This window comes from Myotis lucifugus, unplaced genomic scaffold (genome assembly GCF_000147115.1).
Source record: "Myotis lucifugus unplaced genomic scaffold, Myoluc2.0 scaffold_929, whole genome shotgun sequence".
In the NCBI taxonomy this organism is placed as follows: Eukaryota; Metazoa; Chordata; class Mammalia; order Chiroptera; family Vespertilionidae; genus Myotis; species Myotis lucifugus.
Window position 1 is genome coordinate 35,116 of NW_005871977.1, and position 9,384 is coordinate 44,499.

At 49.5% G+C, this 9,384-nt stretch overlaps 1 long non-coding RNA gene across 1 annotated transcript in view; it reads left to right on the forward strand.

Annotated features, from left to right (window-relative positions):
• The first annotated feature begins 5,536 nt into the window (after nucleotides 1–5,536).
• Nucleotides 5,537–9,384, forward strand: part of LOC106695186 — a 5,518-nt gene continuing 1,670 nt past the window's right edge. The window contains exon 1 of the long non-coding RNA XR_002827210.1: nucleotides 5,537–5,670. This is a non-coding gene — a long non-coding RNA (uncharacterized LOC106695186). The remainder of the gene's footprint in view (nucleotides 5,671–9,384) is intronic.

A 9,384-nucleotide genomic window follows, 5' to 3' on the forward strand; every position in this document is an offset into this window, starting at 1 on the left:
CTCCTCCTGTCTTATACATTAACGTGATATGTGGGTACACACCCCGTCCCCTGCCCGCCCTCGATACTGCTCGGGGTGACTGAGGATCAAAGAAATCTGTTACCTGTCTGTGTCCCACTATTGGCGTCTGTGGTTTATTACCTCTCGTCTTAAGCCTCTCCATACAACCGCTGTCCGCGCGCAGATGTCCCCGGGAAGAACTTACATGTCCTGATTCCTCTTGATTCCAGATCTTAGTGCCTTACTGGAATCGACCGCGATATTCCAGACAGGTCACGTCCATGGTTCTCAACCCTTGGCTGCACATTAGAATCACCTGGGAATCTTTTTAAAATCCTGATTTCTGGGCCTCATCCTCCAGAAATTCTGTTTCTTTGTTACTAATGTTGTGCCCCCACCCCATAACAAAGAAATAGAATTTCTGGAAAATGAGGCCCAGAAATCAGGATTTTAAAAAGATTCCCAGGTGATTCTAATGTGCAGCCAAGGTTGAGAACCACTGGTCCAGTTCCTTCCCATATGTCCCTGGATTCCCCCAAAGCCTCCACCTGGCTCTGGAGCTCAGAGGAATTGGGACCATGTAAGTTCATTCACCGGCCCTTTAGGAGGAGCACCTGGGTCTCCAGCAGCCTCCCTGTCACTCAGCTACAATCCCTGCTGCTTTTACAGCCTGAAGTTACAGGGACTTCTCTTCCCAGCTCTGGGACCCTGGGCTGGGGCCTGGTGTGCTGCTGGGATCCCCTGCTTCTCACGGGAGGCCATGGAGATATCACCTTCCGATTAAAGAACCACCACCCATGGGTGTTGGACCAGCCTGTTCCATGCCTCTGCCCCTCCTACCAGCTTCAATGCACGTTCTTCTTTACTTCTCTAGTTGTAAGACTTCCATTCAGTCAGATTTCAGGTGGTTCTGAATGATGGTTGTTCTCTATTTTAGTTGTAATTGTGATGTGGTTGTGGGAGGTGGTGAGTACCACTGTTTACCTACACCACCACCTTGGGTTCTCTCAATGAAAAATATATAATTTTTTTAAAATAGAAAAACTATATACTATTCTGTAAATGTGTCTCACCCCTCTCTCCAGCAAAGCAGCACAAATTCTTTTCCTTCTTCACAATTTCACAGATAGAAGAGTCCCTACCGCAGACCTTGGCAGCCTCAGCAGCAGTTTCCTTTCTTTCTTTACTAAGTTGTGAAAATTCACCTTCCACTTAAAGGAAGCACTTTCTGACTTCTCTTTGGCACGTCTGAATCACCACCATGGCTTTGGGGGCCATTACTAAGTAAAATGAGGGGGACGTGAACACAAGCCCTGTGTTCTGAGACAGTGGATGTGATACCCCCGACAGCTTGACTGACAGGCAGGGGCATTCTCAGAGCGGAGATACTGAGCAAGAGGCCGAGTCACCTCGGGGCAGAAATGGACAGTGCGCGATGTCGTCACGCTACTCAGTATGGTGCACGATTCAAACTCATGAACTGTTTATTGCTGGAATTTCCGTTTAATATTTCAGTCTGCGGTTGAGTGCAGGTACCTGGAACGGGGAGAGCCAAATCACAGATAAGGGGACCGCTGCCCGTAAAACTTTTCAGAAAAATAACCACAAACATCCCTACTGACCACTTAAATTCATAAATAACAGGAAATCTAGCTGCCATAAAAAATGAGAGCGACCAAATGTTACCTTGACATTGGGGTCGCCTTGTCTCAGTGCCGAGAACGCTCCCCGTGCCCGCACTCCCGTCCCGTGGGGCCCATCCTGCTCTCCTGACGTTTTAGATGAGAGTACCTGCATCATCCTCAGATGCCCTTCTTTATCTGTCTTCCCTGTAGGATGCAGTATAAATCCTCAACAAGAGTGTATCAAGTGCAGTGAGTGGTGCCTAACACAAGGATGAGGTACTCTACTGTCCTTTGCTGGATCAGAACACACTTCTAGGCGCGGTGTGGTCACGGGGAGCTGAAAAGGGAGCAGCATCTCGTGAAGGCAAGAGTATGAGAAAAAAGACTATTTTATCGTCAGAAACTCGGTGCAGTGGGGGGAGGACTGGCAAGAACCAGAGACGAGGCTTAGAAAAGGAAGAACTCATATATCTGACCATTTTCTCACTGTCCTACTGGTTTTTGAATCCCTAGTGCCTAGCATACAACTTATCGGTCAATAAATGTTCACTGAACAAATTTGCTAACTTGGCAAAGCACAAAAGGTAAATATAAAAGTTCCATATCCCAAAGGAAAAGTATTTCTTCAAACTGCTTCCTTCAGGTCAATATTTGCAAAATAGAAGGCTAATGTAATGACTTCCAAGAAATTAAATAAAAAATACCATGACAACACAGGTGACTGATTTTGTTCATCGAAACAGCTAAGATATTCAAATATGGTTTATGTTGCATAACATTTTATTTTCTGATAAGTTACGAATATGAACGTAAGGTAAAACTAAAATTGTTCACCCGGATGCAGTGGTTTCTAGCGTTGGTGTGTCACAGCCACCTTTTGTAGCTCATGGAGCCGATGGACACCTCAGAATAATGTTTGTTAATTATGCTAAAATCCAGCTCTAACCACAGGCTCTGGTTCTAAGCATGGATGGAGCCCAGTTTAGGAACTCCTGATAGAAGATACAGGTTAACCTGGAAAAGCAAAGAACAGATACCTTTGCCTAAATATTCTAAATATGTAGTATTCATAGTATTAAAAAAGTTCATAATAACTTGCCAGATTAAGGTTTTCCATAAAGTTATTTAAAGCTTATATAATCTTTGAAGATTTTCTCTGTGGTAGTAGTATACAGGTTGCATCCACTTCTTGCTCTTATTATGCGCACATACTGCAATGCAAAATCTAAAGTCATTACAGCGATACAAAATTAATAATATACTAACGCCACATTTGTATCATCACTAATTTCTAGCTAGCTCTCCACAGATGACATAAATGAGCACAGTCCTCCTTTCATCCAAGAGCCCGTGAGCAACATGAGGCTAAATTGACAATCTTTTGGCCCAGGCATACCAAGCAGCTCTGTGTCGGAATACTGCCAGCTGCAATGAGGAGCTACCTCCCCAGGCTCTCTGAGGTCTATAATTGAGAAACACCTTATAGTTAGAGCTGTCAAGTAAGAAGACGTGCTGGGTAGCTCAGTAAGACAGCGTCTCTGCAGGACAGCTTCATCTACCACTTTGCAGATTTCAAACGTATTTTCAGACAATTGGAGGGTAAAGCAATGTCCCCTGTGGAATGGTAGGCCAGCGAATTCCAAACAGCTCCTGCAGGCAAAATGCCTCTGACTGTGACTTGTAAATGTGGATTTCACCTTAAAATAGATCAGCTTTTCTTTTTTTTTTTTAAATATATTTTATTGATTTTTTTACAGAGAGGAAGGGAGAGAGATAGAGAGTTAGAAACATCAATGAGAGAGAAACATCGATCAGCTGCCTCCTGCACATCTCCCACTGGGGATGTGCCCGCAACCCAGGTACATGCCCTTGACCGGAATCGAACCTGGGACCTTTCAGTTCGAAGGCCGACGCTCTATCCACTGAGCCAAACCGGTTTCGGCTAGATCAGCTTTTCATAATTTAACTCTCTGTCCTGCTGAAACAAACTTCTAAGCCATATAATTCCAAAATTTATTTCCTGATACTTCAGTTTACAATATTTACTTGACACTAAATAATATAAAAGACCTTGAGTCACAGAACACACTAAATTAGGCGTTTTGTGATTTTCTTTTCTTTTTAAGGAAAAAAAGTACACTAGGTGGAAAAGGCGCCCCTGCCCCATTGAAATAGCTATCTTTTTAGAACCTACTTTTTCTACCGTCTAGAGAAACATTAATATTAATGGATTGCCTATTAGTATCAAGTTCCATGAACAATTTACCATCTACCAAAATTTATAAAAACTTTTTCAAAAATTAATAGGGAAAAAGAAATGTGTATTCTTGGGCACTTATTTTTTATACACTGTCGGAAAGAATACACATCACCACCAGTGAGTTTAATTTGTGAACAAATTTCAATAAATCACTTTCATGATTTAGGTCCAGTCATCACGAGCCTGGTCGCGCTGTCCAAACAGCTAATTTCAAAACTCTCTAAAACGTAAAACAAAAACAAAAAAAAAACCCTTGTTTTTTCAGGCTATACTTAACTCCTACCTACAGTGAGTTAGTCCATTTGGAATTCTTATGACAATGGCAGATAAATCACATACTGCTTTTGCAAAAATAAGTTTTGTTTGTTTAATTTCTCTTCAACAGTTCACAGGATCTTGCCCTAGCCTAGCCCATATCGTGGAACTTAAAAAAGAACGGGAAAATAAAACTAACCAGTTAAGTATCCATTTAGCCAAAAGTTCACTTTGTGTCGGCACTGGCGACTCCTTTTCAATCCTGAGAACCAGCCGTGCGTTTCCTTCAAGAGCCCAGAACTACAAGCGAATCGGACCCCCTCAGCACAAAGCACTTCCTAAGTTTACTGTCGAACATCCCTCAAAAAACAGCCTTGAAAATGCCCTGCGGAAAACTTCCCCTCCCCTCCCCTCCCCCCGGCACACAAACTGGTTTTTCCCAGATAAAGCAACATTTGGCAAATGGCTGGGTGACACGTTAAGCCTCGCGGTGCACTTTGCAAGCCTCGATCAGACCTCGCGCTGATGCAGAAAACTCTGCAGCGGGTAGCAAACCCCGAGGCGCTCAGAAGGCAGCTCCGGGACCCTCCCGGCACCTGCGCAGGTGCCTCCTGTGCTCCGACGTGCAAAAGGCGCTGGTAGACGTCCCATAGGTGACCGTTCAGAAGCTAAACATTAACTTTGGAAGTGACTCCTGCCCCCCCCCCAGCAACCAGCAGCCCAGGGGCTCTCGCGGGTCCGGTCACCTGTGGTCTCCACGGGAGGGGCACCCGGCCGCGCGGACCCCTTCACGGGTAGCGGCCGGGGCAGCGGCGCGCGCCCGCTCCCAGGGCCCCGAGCGCCCCCCGCGGACCCGGGTCCTCCCGGGCCACACGCCCGCCAATGCAGCAGCGCCGCCGCCGCCACCCGCGCAGCGTGGGCCCTCGGGCCCGGCCAGAGCCCGCGTGGGCCCCGGGAGTGGGTGGCGGGCGGACGGGGTCGCGGGGCTGGAGCCTGGTGTCCCAGTGGGGCCCGCGGGGTCGCAGGTCGCTGGGTCTCCATCCAGGGACACGTTCCCGAGACTTACCTGCGCTCGGCCCTTCCTCTCCCGCAGGGCGCCCTCCTCTCCCTCGCGCCAGCACCGGGCAGACACGTCGGCCCGCGCCGCCGCCACCGCCACCGCCGCGCGCGTGGAACTGGAGCACCGGCGGCCGGACTCGGCCGCCCAGAGCGCGACCCTGCGCCCCGAGCATGCGCACACGCAGGCACCCTGGGCCTGGCCGGGCCGTGACACCTGCGATCAACAGGTCCCGGCAGCCCCGCCCCTCGGCGCCGCGCGCTGGCCCCGCCCCCTCGCGCTGGCCCCGCCCCCACGCTCACCAGCCGGCCCCGCCCCTCCCCGAGTTCCTGGGTCGGACCTGCGGGGCGGTATTCCCGCGGGGGTTCGCTGGGGCGCGAGATCCCGCGAGAGCCGAGGCTGGGCTGGAGCATCTTCCAAAGGCGGGAGCCGGGCGCCGCCCTGGGTCTGGCTGCCGGCCCAGGTGGCTGCAGGTATGGCTGGCGGCGCCGGCGAGGGAGGGGCGCGCCTTCGCGTGCCGGTCGCTCTTCCGGTGCCCGCGGGGAGTGTCCTGAGCCCGGGAGGCGAGTCCCCAGCCCGGGGCTTCGGGTCGGGGTGTAGCCTGGGAGCTGTGCGTCTCCCCGGCACCGGCCCCCCTGCAGGGACGCGCTCCCCTGCAGCTGTCGGGGGGCGGGCCGTGTGCAGGTGTGCATCCCCGGCCGCGGTTCGCGGCTGTTAAAATGCAGGCTTTCACACACCTGCCGACCCGGCTCGTGGTCAGTTGTGCCAAGAACACGGTGGCTGCCTCCGTGCGTGCTTCCCAGCAGCTTTTCACTTTCTGGGGAATTAGGCTAAGCCTGGCTTCCTAATGAATTGTTTCTTGGGAATTGTAGTAAGAAAACCACAACCCGCGGGCGTCTTGAGCATGAACGCTGCCCCCGTCGGTAGTAACTTGCCTTGGAGCTCATCCCAAAGCGGGGGCAGGCGGGCACTGATGTAGGTCCAGTCGGAGGTCACTCCAGGTTTATTGGAGGAAATAGGATGATGTGGACGAACGGTACCTCGAACTGAATTGAGGATTTCTCGAGCGCTCACTGCGTTCCCTTTACTGCATTCGGCACTGAAGGAAATTCAGTGACATTTAAGACATGATTCTTGCCTTCAGGAAATTTAAAACTTTGTAAGGAGGAGGGTAAAAACTCTACATTTTAAAAATAATAATGATGACACCATGCGCTCCTCTGGGCTTCCCCTAGTGCCTCCTGGTTCGGGGACCACCTGGCTGACGCGTGTTGAATGTTCCTCCTGGCGTGCCCTCTCTAGGCAACAGCATCTTCTTTCGACCTCACACAGGTACCTTCGTGGGCCCCACATTGACATCGGCATCTACCATGTCCTACTGGGGTGCAGCGTCTCTCCCCACCCACCTGGGACCGAGCCCATTTTCATTCCCTGTTTCAGATACGGGCACCCAGTTGGCCAAGTCAGAAATCCACGAGTTCCTCTAGACCAGCGGTTCTCAACCTTCCTAATGCCGCGACCCTTTAATGCAGTTCCTCATGTTGTGGTGACCCCCAATTTCATTGTTACAAATTGAACATAATTAAGGCATAGTGATTAATCACAAAACAACATGTAATTATAGATGTGTTTTCCGATGGTCTTAGGCGACCCCTGTGAAAGGGTCATTCAACCCCCAAAGGGTCGCGACCCACAGGTTGAGAACCGCTGCTCTATACAGACAGTCCTCGGGGTTATGTCAGACTCAACGAACGTTGTTTCGTGGTGATGTCGCCATCTCCCATTTATTTAAAAAAAGAAGTTTCATCATTTCGACGAATGTGCATATGTGCTTTATGTTTTTTATTATTTATTTACCACCAGTAAAGGTCAGGAGTTGTTATCTTTCTTTAAATTTTTTTTTTTACTTTTTCACTTCATTACTGCTGTGTATGTGTGCCATGTGAGTGACGCAGGTGCTTATGTAGGTGGGTTCCGACTGACGGTGAAAATCGAATTACGTTGAGCTGTAGGAACGGATCTCCGACATCACCCAAGGACCTACTGTATTGCATTTCCTGCATTTCTTCTAGCCTGGAATCCCATCCTGTTGGCTCTTATCTCCTTCCATATCTGTCACACCCACCTGTCTTGCCGGCACTCTCCCTTCTCCGTCTATCATGTCGTCATCCTCCCTCCTGACTCACCGCCCTGGGAGTATCGAAATAGCCTCTCGTTACGTCCCACTCCAGCCCAGCCTCCATGCTGCCAATCATCTCTCTAACATGAAAATACGGTCACGAGGTTCCTCGGCCAGGACTGTGCCGGCTCCCCGTCACCAGCAGAGCCCCTCACGGTCTGCGTCCTTTCCCATTGGCTGCACACTCCTGGCTCCTGAGATCCGGCTCCGTTCCCTCCAGACCCTCCAGGTCTCTGTCCAATTCCTGTCTCCTCCCTGGGACTTTCATAACTTTCCGAGACAGATGTGCCCCTCTTTCATCATTTTGGGGCGTATTTCTATTATAACCTCGATATTGTACTATACAGTGGGGCCTTGACTTATGAGTTTAATTCATTCCGAGACCGAGCTCGTTAAGGAGCTCGTTAACTCAAATTACTCTATCAACTCAATGCAAAAAATCGGCCGAGAGACAGCTGGTATCTCAAAAAACTCGTTAGTTGGGACACTCGTAAGTCAAGGCCCCACTGTAGTTATTTCTATGCAAACATAACTGACGGAGCAGCCCCCACCTCCACTCTTAAAAAAATAATTTGAACTGTAGCTTGTAGACGCACCCTCTCTGCCTCCCTCACTGGGAGATTACGGAAGAATGAATGCCCGCGCAGTCCACCCTGCTCAGGGGTTTGACTAAACCCTGACTATACTTTTTTAATCATATCATTTCACACCTTCTGCCAGTTCTTGGCATATCTAAGTGTCGGGTTTTAAGTGATGGATGTGTCATAGGTCACAAGTAGAGTGTCAGGGGGTGAATCTGAAGCAAACATGGAGAAGAAAAGGAAAATTGTCCTGCATATTAGGACAGAAATAGGCATTTTAAAATACATTTAAAACCTACGTTGTGACATTCCAAACTGCAAGGGTGCCAGGAAACGTAGTTAGGAACGACACAACATAGTTATTTCTGGATGGACCCACATTTACAAAGAAGGATCTCTGTATATCACACTGGCATAAGATCATACAAGGGGATGGGCTTGGCAGGCCAAAGACGGCCTAATGCCATGGCAGGTGTGCCCAGTGGTTAGAGCGTCGGCCCACGCACCAAAGGGTCATGGGTTCGATTCCCCGTTAAGGGCACATACATGGGTTGCAGGTTCACTCCCTGCCCCCAGTCGATATGTCTCTCTCACATCAGTGGTTCTCTCCCTCCCTCTTCCCTCCCTTCCACTCTCTCTGAAAAAAGAAATGGAAAAGAATATCCTCTGATGAGGGTTTTTAAAGAAAAGGACCCCCTCATTGTTCAGCTGAGGCCTAGCCAGGGTTTGCATCACCTGCACATCACACTGATGCACCTGTTGCCCCTCTTCTGGAGCGAAGGTAACTCAGACTCCGGGAAGTGATGAGTAGCAGGTGCAGTGATGAGTAATTCCAGGAGGCAATCCCCAGCTCCAGGCGGGGTGCGCCGGGACTGAGCTGGGCGGGGTGGAGCGACCCACGGCTGGAGAAGCAGCCGTCGAATGGCTGACTCGGATCAGATACTAGACAAACTGCTGCTGACACGCTTTATTTCCTTGCTAGCTAAGGTCCTGGAGAGCTGAGACCGTACTTTTGCATTGTTTTATTTCCAGGGCCCAGCACAGTGCTTGGCACAGATGCTTAACAAGTTCGTGCTCAGCAGATGGAGTGAAGAATTAGGAGTTTTGTTGATTTTTTTAGAGAATAGAGACATCTGTGTGGAACAGAATTGTTGGGGGGTGGAAGGGGGATTTCTGTGGGAGATCAAGCATGAGCCTCAGCCTGCAGGGTTCATGGTGGTTGTGGTTCGAGGGGCATTAGGGAAGAGACACGGCTACTTCAAGAGCAAATTTTTAGAAACAGGATAAACAAGGCCAGTGCAGGGGCTATGACAGAAGCCTCTGTGTGTTCTAGAACAAGATGATTACTTTGGAATTATATACAGAAGATTCGTAGGGGAAATTATAGCTAAGCAGGAAGATGAGCTAAACAGAGCGATTCCAGAAAA